The 12,616-nt window shown below is 30.4% G+C and overlaps 1 protein-coding gene across 1 annotated transcript in view; it reads left to right on the forward strand.

The window, feature by feature from the left end:
- SNTG1 (syntrophin gamma 1) overlaps window positions 1-12,616 on the forward strand; it is a 510,335-nt gene that overhangs the window by 172,204 nt on the left and 325,515 nt on the right. The window lies entirely within an intron of this gene.

A 12,616-nucleotide genomic window follows, 5' to 3' on the forward strand; every position in this document is an offset into this window, starting at 1 on the left:
TAAATCATATATTTGATAAGAGATTAATATCAAAAAATATATAAATTAACTCATATAACTCAGTAGCAAAAATATCATACAAGATCTGAACAGACACTTTTCCAAAGAAGACATACAGATTGACAACAGGTACATGAAAAGATGCTCAACATCAGTAATCAGGGAAATGCAAATCAAAACCACAATGAGATACCATCTCACACCTGACAGGAGAAGCAATAACAAATGTTGGAGAGGATGTGGAGAAATAGAAACCCTCATACACTGCTGGTGGGACTGCAAATTGGTACAGCCACTATGAAACGCAGTATGGAGTTTCCTCAAAAAACTAAGAATTGATCTACCATATGATCTGGCAATCCCTCTACTGAGTATTTACCCCAAAGGCTTGAAAACTCGTATCTATAAAGATATTTGCACACCAGTGTTCATAGCAGCATTATTCATAGTGGCCAGGATATGGAAGCAACTGAAGTGTCCTATGATAGATGATTGACTAAAGAAGTTGTAGTAAATCTATACAATGGAATATTACTCAGCCATAAGAAGAGATGAAATACTGCCATTTGTGACAACATGGAGGCAACTCAAGATAATAATACAAAATAAGCAAAATAAGCCAGACTGAAAAAGTTGAAAATCCCATGATATCACTTATTATGGGATATAAACCTAAAACTAACAAATGAGCAGGACAAACAAACAGAGACTCATGGACACGAACTATAGACTAGTGGTTACTAGTGAGGTCGGGGAGGAGGGGAGAGGTAGATAAGGTAAAGGGGGTCAAGTATAGGGGATAGGGGGAGGATGAAGTGGGTAAAGGGGATCAAATATATGATAGCTGAAGGAAGGACTTTGGGTGGTGAACACACAATAGAATATACAGTTGTCAAACGATAATGTACACCTGAAAATTATATGATTGTATTAACCAATGTTACCCCAATAAACTTAATTTTAAAGAATAAAAATTAAGTATTTCATCTTTTCTTATGGCTGAGTGATATTGCATTATATATGATTACCACTTCTTTATTCAATCATCTATCTATCAAAGGGCGTTTGAGTTGTTTTTGTGTCTTGGCCACTATAAATAATGCTGCAAAGAACATCTGGATGTGAATATCTTTGCGGATACATATTTTAAAAATTTTGAGGTAGATGTACAAAAGATGGATTGCTGAGTCATATGGTAATTCTACATTCCCACGAGCAGTGTATGAGAGTTCTTTTTCCTCACAACTTCTCCAACACTTGTTTTTACTTATCTTGTTGATGATAGCATTCTAACAGGTCTGAGGTGGTATCTCATTGTGGTTTTGATTTGCATTTATCTAATAGCTAGTGAATTTGAGTATCTTTACATATGTCCATTAGCCATTTGTATGTCTTCTTGGGAGAAGTTTCTGTTCAGATCTCCTAGCCCATTTTTAATTGGATTATTTGTTTTTTTGTTGTTGTTGAGATGCATGAGTTCATTATATATTTTGGATATTAATACCTTATTGGAGGTACTGTTTACAAATATCTTCTTCCATTCAAAAGTTTGACTCTTTGTTTTGTTGATAATTTTTGTTGTTGTTGTTTTTCCGTGCAGAAACATTTTAGTTCGATATAGTCCCATCCATTTATTTTTGCTTTCACTTCTCTTGCCTTTGAGGTCAAATTCATAGGATTCTCTCTCAATCCAAGGTTCTTGAGTTTAGTATCTATGCTTTTTTCTATGCAATTTATTGTTCTGTGTCATATTTAGGTCTTTGATCCATTTTGAGTTAATTTGGTATATAGTGACAGATAGCAGTCTATTTTTATTCTTTTGCATGTGGCTTTTTAATTTTCTCAGCCCCATTTTTTGAAGAGGCTTTATTTTTCCCATTGTATGGTTTTGGCTTCTTTGTCAAAAAGTATTTGTCCACATATATACAGGTTTATTTCTGGTCTCCTAATTATGTTTTATATTTTTTTTAAATAGTAATGAGCAAAAGTACTTTCTCTTTCTGATTAATATCTTTTACTTTTAAATAATGAAACATGAGAATTGATAACTCATAGTTCATTATTTTAAAGCAAATTAGTGCCTTTGCTAATAGTACTATTTAAAAAAACATAAAACATAATTGAGAGCAGTGTAAAGTATTTATTTTTTTTTTTTTAATACTCAGTCATTATATAGCAAATCTGTCAAAAAAATGAAATTTACCAAGGGATTTTAAATAATTTTACTTTTATTTTTACGCATCCTTACAGCATCTTTTGCCCATTTAACACATGCCACTTATCACCTGAGTTGTAGGCTTGTTTGGCTTCCTCATCAGACTTGAGGATAGGTACTTTTTCCTTTTGTTTTTAGTCTGTACTTGAAACTGGGGCATATATAGAATATCTACAAATATGTGTAAAAGAATGTTTTAAGGTAATTTTATAGTTATGCCACTATGGAATCCATTGGTTACAATGCTTAACTGCATAACGAGCATTGTCTTTCTCTAACTTGAGAACACATATTGATACACCTCTTGTGGTCTAGATCTCGTTTACCTCCCTGGAGCCCCATCTGTTAAAATTCTTATTTATTTTCCCTAGGGAAAGGGAGATAATGTATGATTTATTACCCTCCAACACTTCACAGAACTGAACTAATCTCTCAATTACCCATAATACAAATGGCACTCTGTATCTCCTGTGATAATAGTCGGTACTATTTGTCTCAGAAGGATATAATGAGGGACCAAGAGTTTTGCTGCTACTACTCTTGGGTAAATTTTCTTAAGTAGATTTAGGAAGTTGCTAGCCTTTCTTGTCAGTACCTGAATTATGGTATTGGTGATAATTCAGATTTACAGACACATGAATATCAATTTTAAAATACTGAAAAATATGTTCTAAAATATGTGTGCAAACCACAGCAATATATTATATGAAAAAATAATACATGCACATCCATCCAACTGGCAACCACAGATTTTAATGTACTTGTTTTTAAAGGACTTTTCAAAGTGCTATTATGTATATTTTCTATTCTAATTCTATTGTTCCACCTTTGTTTATCAACAGAAATATTCATATAAAGAGAAACATATCTTCTACTATTTGGTTAGTTAGTGTTATCTAGTGTTACAGCTTATATAGGAAAGGGAAGACACATACTTCATTTATTTAACAATTTTTTTAAAAAAATTCATATTCTCAGTATAAATACATTCTTACACCCATTACAATGTATATGAAAGTTGTTATAGTTGCTTTATTCACCATAGATGAGAATGGGGAACAAGTCAAATGTCAATTAATAAAATGGTTAAATGAATTGTGTTATATCTATCCAGTGGAATATTATATAGTAATTCAAAAGAATTAATTAGCAATATTCACAACATCATGGAATAACCTCAAAGATACTATGTTAATTTAAGGACGTCGAATAAAAAAATACATGATGTATGATTTCATTTATGTAAGATTAAAAACAGATAAATTAATCTCCGATAATAAAAATTAGATTAATAGTTACCCTCAGGGAAAATACTGATAAGAGTAGCCTATGGAATTTGCTGGAGTGTAGAAAGCTTTCTATTTCTTCTTCTGAATATCTTTTCATCAAGCCATTCACTGATTTCCATGTTAAAAAGTATATAAAGTACAACAATTTTAAAAAGTTGTTCAGTTCACATAATGGTGACTAATAACATGAATACACACACATGCACACATTACTGTGAGCTCAATGAACTTATTATATGTATTTCAGTCTCAACGGTTATTATTCTGATTGATGTTCAAACTGCCTTTTGTGAGGGCCTATTCAGGTTGTTTCTTTGGCTTCTTTGTATTAATTAATTAATTTAATTTTTTTTAAGCTGTTGCATTCTATTTACACTTACTTAGTAGTTTTTGATTCCTTCCTTGCTGTTTGATATAATGTCCCAGGAACATCTTGAAAGTTTTCTAGGCCCAAACTGAAATGGATCATTTCCCGAATAGCACATCTTTTAAGTAAGAAGCAATAGTTTGCGATATCATTCTAATCTAGGAGTAATTATTTCTACTGGGTTGATCATTGTTTCAGACTTATTCAAATTACAAAAAGAGGAGTGTATTTTTAATACATAACTTGCAGCATTAATTCATACCAATATTTCGATTTTGAATGTAATACTAAGGATTTTTCTTTAACCTATTGTGTTTTATTTCCCTCTTGTCATAGGACAAGAATCCTATTTCTCTAGAATACCTTTGATGATACAATTAAAATGTTATATGGTTACTTAGTATTAATTTACTTTATCCTATATTACATACATAATCACTTTAAAATAACATTACCTTTAAAATATGATTACTGAATATAGTTTACATTTTTTTAAAATTTTATTTTATTAGTTTCAAGTATACAATACATTGGTTAGACATTTATATAGTTTATAAAACAATCCCCCTAATTTCTCTTTCTCTCCTCTGGCTCTCCATCTAGCCATTGCATTAATGCTAACTGGGTTCCCTATGCCATGCTCCTCATTTCTGTGACCGTCTATCAACTACTAATTTGTACATTTTTTAACATTTCCCACTAGAGATGTATAGTTAAATTGTTGTTATTGAAATTCACAGATTTTCTGTGTGATTATGCTACAATTATATTATCTGTAACATATAAGCTTACTCTTTCATTTCATTTTCAATTTTAAAAACATATTTTAAATACTTTTGTTTCATAATTATGTAATAAATATTTACATGATTTCAAAGTGATATGTATAAAACAAGGTCTAAACAAAAGTTTCATTTTTACCATTGTCTACTTCTACCTATAACCTCCTTCTTCATGAAGGCAATAATTTTTATTTAATTTTGTGATTTGTACTTTCATTTTAAAACATGATCTTTTGCTTTGTAATCTGTCTCATTTGTGATCTTCCTCTTTTCTGCACATCCTTTCATGCTTAGGAAGATTTCTATTTTGGTTCTAATGTTTACCCTTATATTGATAATTTTATATATAATATTCTTAGTGTCCTATTTTTTTCTCTGATTGAGTTTTGGTTTTGATTTTGACTGTCAATTTCCTCCTACAAGCAATAATGAAATTAGCAAGTATTTCTTATTTTCTCTTATCCTGCATCTGAAATAATATTCTTTTATTGTCAGGTAACAACCATAAGGTAACTGTCATTGTTTAGTTTATTTTACTTTTTATATTTTTCAGTTATCTTGATTACTGTTTTTTATTGAGGTGAAATTCACATAATATAAAGTTAACCCTTTTAAAGTATACAATTCAATAACATTTAGTACATTCACAATGTTGTACAATCACCGTCATTATCTAGCTCTGCAATGTTTTCGTCACCCCCAAAGAAAACTCATACCCATTAAGGAGTCTCTATTTTCTCCTCTCTCAAGGCAAAAACTAGTCGGCTTTCTTTTTCCATAGATTTATTTATTCTGAACATTTTATATGAATGGAATTATATACTGACCTTTGGTGTCTGGCTTCTTTCCTTAGCAGAATGTCATTGAAGTTTATTCACATTGTAGCATGTATCAGTACATTATTTATTTTTAGTGCTGACTATTATTTCATTGTATAAGTATACCACATTTATTTATCCATATAACCAGTGGAAAACATTTGGGCTGTTTTTACTTTGGGGCTATAAATGGTAGTGTTCTCATTTGTTTAATAATTGCAATACATTTTTATTGACAGAGTATGTGCCATTACGAAAATCTCCTATTTTTAACCATTTTAAACTCTTTTTATTTAATGTTTACCATTAGATCTTATGCCAATCTAGTTCTAGTTGTTTGTGTTTTTTAAAACATTTTTGAAATAAATTATTCAGAGTTACCTGATTTGTTTCTTTCTGCATACTTATATACATAGTACTTGAAAGCAATTTGACTGAAAATAAAATTCATAAATTTCTTTGTCTTTCTTTTATATATTTTTCTTTTTTTGTTAAATTTTGCTTAAGAACATCTTAAATATTTATTTTGCACAGGGTCACAATCATTGAACAATTTTATTTTCCTTAAAATTGAATGTTACTTAATTTAAAACATTTTTCCAATATCCTTCAATGACATTGGTTCATTTCTTTCTAGCATCAATATAGCTCATTAAAAGTTTGATGCTAATTTTAGCATCTGTTTCTCCGTGAACAGTGTCCACTCTGTTGTTATTTTTAATAAAGATTTTGCAATTTTCTCAATAATTTCTGTCTCAAAATTGACTATTAAGCATCTGCATACTTTAAACTTATCTTTCTCTGGATTGGCCCCTTTAATTTTAGAATTTCTATTCATTTAAGTGATGTATTTAGCAAATGCATATTGGCTTCCCTGAATTGATTGACCCCATAATTCCAGATTTCTAAATTGCTATTGTGTTTTTATTTGACTTATTTTTTTCAGTCCGTCTAGTTTTTCTTCCAAAGCTCACATTTAAAATTTACATAATTTCTGGAATTTTTAAAAATAAATATGACATTCTATTTCCCTTCTTAAAGTGTATAATTATAGTTTCTCAAAAATATTAGCTCAGCTTCTTTATGTTAAAATTGTAGTTTATAAATTTGTAGGCTTTCTTACTTGTTATTATACAACCTTTCAGGTATGAGAAATAGCACAAGAAATAGTGTCATATATCCACTTAATTGCTACTATACTAAATAAATGCTTAGAAGTAACTATCTAAAATGCTATTTCCCTTCCTAACTCCTGGACTTGGTATTTATAATTTCAAATGCATATATTTATAGATTTTGTACTCCTAAGAAAACATTTTAAATTATAATAAATTTTCTAAAAACAAAAGTTTGACATAAAATTTTTAATTAAATTTATTGGGGCAACATTGTTTAATAAAATTATAAAGGTTTCAAAACAAAGAGTCAGCCAACTGAATGGTAGAAGATGATTGCAAACAATGGTTCTAGTAAGGGGCTATTATCCAAAATATATAAAGAATTCATACAACTCAACAACAAAAACAAACAATCTAATTGGAAAATGGTCAGAGGATCTGAACAGGCATAAATCTTTAATTGTAGGTAATCCATGGGACCATGAGCAGATTTTTCCTAAAACTCAAGTGGGCTGGGATATCTTTTTTGTCTTTAGTCTAAAAGATTTATGTAGTAGCTTAGAAAGATAGAATATAGAAAAGTTAGTTTAAAAATATATAATTTTCCTCATTTGGTAAAAGCAAATAACCACAATGGCTCAAATCATTTTATTAAGTCTGTTCTCATTTTACCCATGACAAAAATAAATCTTGAAGATATTTATCAACACTGAAGTATATGTTGTATGTGATGCATTAAATATGTTAGGGTTAATTCCATGTTTTCTAGTTCTATAATTTGACAAAAGCATATAATGTCATATATTCACCATCATAGTATACAGAGTAGTTTCACTGCCTTAAAAGTCCTCTGTGCTCTATTCCACCTATTAAAACCTCTACCTTTCACTCTAAACCCCTGGAAACCACTCATCTTTTCAATACTCCATAAAGTTTTGCCTATCCATAATGTTATACAGGTACAATCAAATAGTATGTAGCCTTTGTATACAGACTTCTTTCTTGTGCACTATGTATTTAAGTTTTCTCCTTTGTATGGATGTACCACAATTTCTTTATACATTTATCTATTGAAAATCATCTGGTTGCTTCCAAGTTTTGGCGTATAAATATAAAGCTGTTACAAACATTAGTGTGCAGTATTTTATGTGGAAATAAATTTTCATTTATTTGGGCACACACCTAGGAATGAGCTTGTTGGATCATATGGCGAGACTATGTTTAGTTTTGTTGGAAACTCCTAAACTGTCTTCCAGAGTTTTTGTACCATGTTACCTTCCCACAAGAAATAAATAAAGTTCTTGTTCCTTCACATTCTTGTCAGCATTTTGTGTTGTCAGTGTTCTGGATTTGTCTCATTTTAGTAGTTATGTATCTCATTGGTGTTTTGATTTGCAATTCCCTAATACATGCTCAACAGCTTTTCATATGCTTATTTGCCAGTTTTTTATCTTACTTTATTAAGTTATCTATTCACATTCTTTGCCCATTTTTTAAAATTTAGGTTGTTTAATTTTTATTGTCAAGTTTTAAGAGTACTTTGTACATTTTCAAATAGTCTTTTATCGGACATCTCTTTTATAAATATTATCTCCAAATATGGTTTGTCTTCTCATTTATGACAGTGTATTTTAGAGAGCAGAATTATAAAATATTGATGAAATCTAACTTATTCATTATTTCTTTCATAGATCAGGCCTTTGGTTTTGTATCTGAAAAGTTGTTGCCAAACCCAAGTTCATCTGGATTTTTTCCTATGTTATTTCTAGGAATTTTATAGTTTTGTGTTTTGGATTTAGATCTAAGATCTGTTTTGAGTTGATTTTTGTGAAGGGTATAGGTCTCTGTCTAAAATTCTTTTTGCATATATATGTCTATTGTTCCAGCACGATTGATTGAAAATACAATGTTTTATTCCTTGTATTGCTTTTGTTCCTTTGTAAAAGATAAGTCGACTATATTTTCTGTGTTTGGACTATGATATACTAGATGTAGTGTGGTTTTTGTTTGTTTGTTTGTTTGCATTTATCTCGCCTGGTGTTCTCTGAATTCCTGGATCTGTGGTTTGGTGTCTACATTAATTTTGGGAAAATGCTCAGTCATTATCACTTGAGATGTTTCTCTGATCCTTTCTTTTTTATTCTTCTTATAGTTTTATCTTTATCTATATATTATACCTTTGTAGTAATCTCATAGTTCTTAGTCTGACAATTTTTCAGTCTTTATTTTCTTTCTACTTTTTTTAATTTTGAAAGTTTCTATTGACATATTCTCAAATCCAAGGATTTTTTTTTCTCTAAACTGTGTTCAATCTACTAAAGAGTTTATCAAAGGCATTCTTCATTTTTGTTATAGTGTTTTTTTTCAATCTATAACATTGTTACTTTATTCTTTTTTTGAATTTCTATCCCTCTTCTTACCTTACTCACATACACTTGCTTTTCATCACTTTTTTTATTGGAGCCCTTAGTATATTAATCATAATTGTAAATCTGATTTGTCTTCTCAATTATGACAGTGTCTTTTACAGAGCAGAAATTTAAACCACCCCATGGATTCTGTCAAGACTTTTTTAATCATAGTTCCTTTAAATTTCTGGTATGGGAATTACAACATTTCTACCAAATCTGATTCTGATGCTTTCTCTGCCTGTTCAAACTATTTTTTTTCTTTTTAGAATGTCTTATTATTTTTTGTTGAAAGCCTAACATGATGTATTGGATGAAAGAAACTGTGATAAATAAGCCTTTAGTAATGTGATGGAAAGGTTTGGGGAGAGTCGAATCATTCTACAGCTCTAAGATTAGGTCTCTAATTTTAGTGAGCCTATTCCCCTGGACTGTTAACTTCACCACTCAGATGGGGCAGGATGGTTAGAGGAGTTTGGAGTTGGGTGTTTTCCTTCTTTTTTCTTGGAATGCTGGAGATAGGGATTTCTCTTCTCTATGTAAAAGTCTATTACAGGCTAGAGTTAGATATTATTCTTTACACAGGTTGGAGTCTTTGAATGTATACCAATATGCTAGTTCTGATAAAATAGTTTATTTTCAGAGTAGTTCTTGTTAAGAACAAAATGCCTTGATATGTTTCAAAAGAGTCACTTTCTCCTTTCTCCTGTCTGAAGCATGAGACTTTTCTCCAATTTTCACTGTGAGAAACTGGTAGAGATAACATTCACAGAAGTGTGAGTCATCTCCTTCAGATTCCTTCATCCTGGAGTTTTTTTACTCTCAGATTTGTCCACAGTGAGTCTCCAGTAGTTTGTTAACTACAGTTCAGGTTTTTCTACCTGGTATTGGTTCTCACAGAAGTTTCTACTCCTGGGTAAAATGTTTCTCTTCCAATAAGTTGTAACACTATCTGCTCATCTAATCTTAAGGTCAGTGATTTACTCTATTAATCCATCAATTATCTGGGGGAATCTAAGAATAGTTGATATCTTCAGTTTGTTCAACCAGTAATAAGTCACTCCAATTTCTTTAGATTAGTATAACATGGTATATCATGTATATAGTATAACATGGTATATCATTCTGTGCTATTATTATTAAAGTCATTTTCTTGTAGACATCATATAGTTGTGACATTTTTCATACACTCTAACAGTCTTTGTCTTTTTATTATTTTATTTAGACTATTCATATTTAAGTGATCATTAATGTAATTATAATAATATCTGCCTTATTTGTAAATGCTATCTATTGCTCTTCTTCTTTAAAATATGCCTTCAACTCTAATAAATTTCCCCAAATCAAAATTTGCTTCTTTTATGCCAGGCCATTTGAGACACTCAGTGCTAAATAATGACAATGTCACCAGGAAAGAGCTCAGTTTCAGAATATAATAGTTGGAGCAGTTGTTTTCTTCTGAAGCACAACTGCTTTGGTTTTAGAACCAATGTAATCATTTGAGCAGGTCCATTTCTTCTGTGTACTCAGGTTGGAAATGTGTATCTATGTGTAGCCTAATACAAGTAAGTAAAATCAACCAATAGCAGTATGTGTGGCTTCAGATATAAGAATATTGTCCTTAAAATAAACTAAAGTTTTGGTAACAAACCACTTACAGAAATGAACAATGATGAGAATAAAAAAAAAAGAAGAAAAGAAGAAAAAGGAAAGACAAAAAAAAATATTTGAAAAGTCATTGCTAACTTTGTAAAAACAATATTGTAATGCTTTCAGGAAGTCTTCCAACTATTTTCCTATCATATAATTTATAGAATGGCTGAAATTACTTCTCTCTGATTTTGTGCTTAATTATTTCATTTAGCTAACTATGATATATTTTAAATGACAGTTAATATTATATACTTCTAGGCATATACTAAGTCATGAAAAAGAGGTTAAAAGACAAGCTCTAGAGCCAGATTATTGGCCTCAGGTCCTGGTCCCACTACTTCACAGCTGTGAGACTTTGGACATAATAAATTAACCTCTCTGTGCCCGCACTTTACAATCTACAAATTGGGAATAATAAAAGTGCCTACCTCAGAAGGTTGTTATAGAGTTTAAATAAATTAATATTTTAAATTTATATAATACCTAACACATATTTTACATGATTTTATTGTTTGTTTTATATTTTCTGCCATTTAAAAATTTATATGTATTTTATATTTTCTCCAAACTTTTGTATAAATATCTCGTTTATTATGCAGAATTTTATAGTCTCAATTCCTCGCTGAATAACTTTTATAATCATGTAGTACTTCAGCTTATTATTTTATTTTAAAACCGGGTTTGCTATTTTTTGTGATGAACACGCATTAATTACTATTTGCCATTACTGTTGGAAACAATGTTGTCTCATTACACACTGGGATTTATTCAGATGTTTTCCCTCAATATGTTGTTCTACTTCCCTCAATATTTTGTACTATCCCCAGTGAGTCTATGTATTTATGTTCTGTCTTCATTTATCCACTTGGAGAGATGTCACTCATTTATCAATGCCATTCATTTTTTAGCATTGATGGAGGCTATGTGAAGGTCTCCTAGATTATCTGAGCCTGTTAGTAATTTTCTTTCTTGTCTTTACATAGTAGTTTGCTTGCATATTACATATTAGAAGAATCATAATTATAGTCTGCTTCCTCAGAATGTAGTTTTCTCAGGACAGAGATTATATCTGTACACAGTTGGCCTCAACAGAGTTACATGTATAGTAAACTACATTATGTGAAATGAAGAACTGATATAAATAAATATCAGATAAATTTATTGAACTCATGTGTCTTAATAATATCATTTTGTGTTTGTATTGATCTTATTATCAGGGACACATATTCTACAGTGAGGAAGCTAAGGCACAGAGCAGTTAAATAACTGCACAGTCATGATCCAAGGTATGGTTGAGATGCCCTTTAAACCTCAAAATATTGAGTTTGTACTATTCATTACTGTATGTCTCTTAATATCAACATTATTGAAGAAACTAACTATGTTCACTTTTTGTATTTATTATGTTCCAGACATTATAAATGTTGCTTTGGGAATATTAACTCTTCTTTTAATTTCACAACTTCCCTTTGGAAGAGGTATTACAAGAACTTTGAGAAATCAACTTTTGGTTTTTGTTCAGATATGTAAAGAGTTTAGGTGTTATTACACCCTTTTAACAATAAGAAAAAAATTAGTAAACTGTAGGTCAATAGTGCTTCATATATTCAGTAGAAAATTGTGGTCACAGAGCACTGCCAGCCTCCAAACTGTAGACAAGTGAATAACAGCTTATTAACAACATAAAACACCATTGGAGCCAGCAAATGGTAGGAAAATTTATTGTAATTGACAAAGTACTGAAAGTTCAGTGTGGACTAGCTTGAAAGTAAAATACCCCTAGAGGCCCAGTCTTAAGAGGGCCACAGAAGATTCATGAATTTTATCTGCAGGAACACCACCAGGTTCTCACAGTAATGATCAAAGAAAACTACAGTCAGGGGAAAAGTAAATATTTCAAAATACACCAAGAGCATTATTTCCTAATTAATAGAAATCTTCTCTCAAGAGAGAGAGAAAAAAAAAA

This window comes from Pteropus alecto, unplaced genomic scaffold (genome assembly GCF_000325575.1).
Source record: "Pteropus alecto unplaced genomic scaffold, ASM32557v1 scaffold62, whole genome shotgun sequence".
NCBI lineage: Eukaryota > Metazoa > Chordata > Mammalia > Chiroptera > Pteropodidae > Pteropus > Pteropus alecto.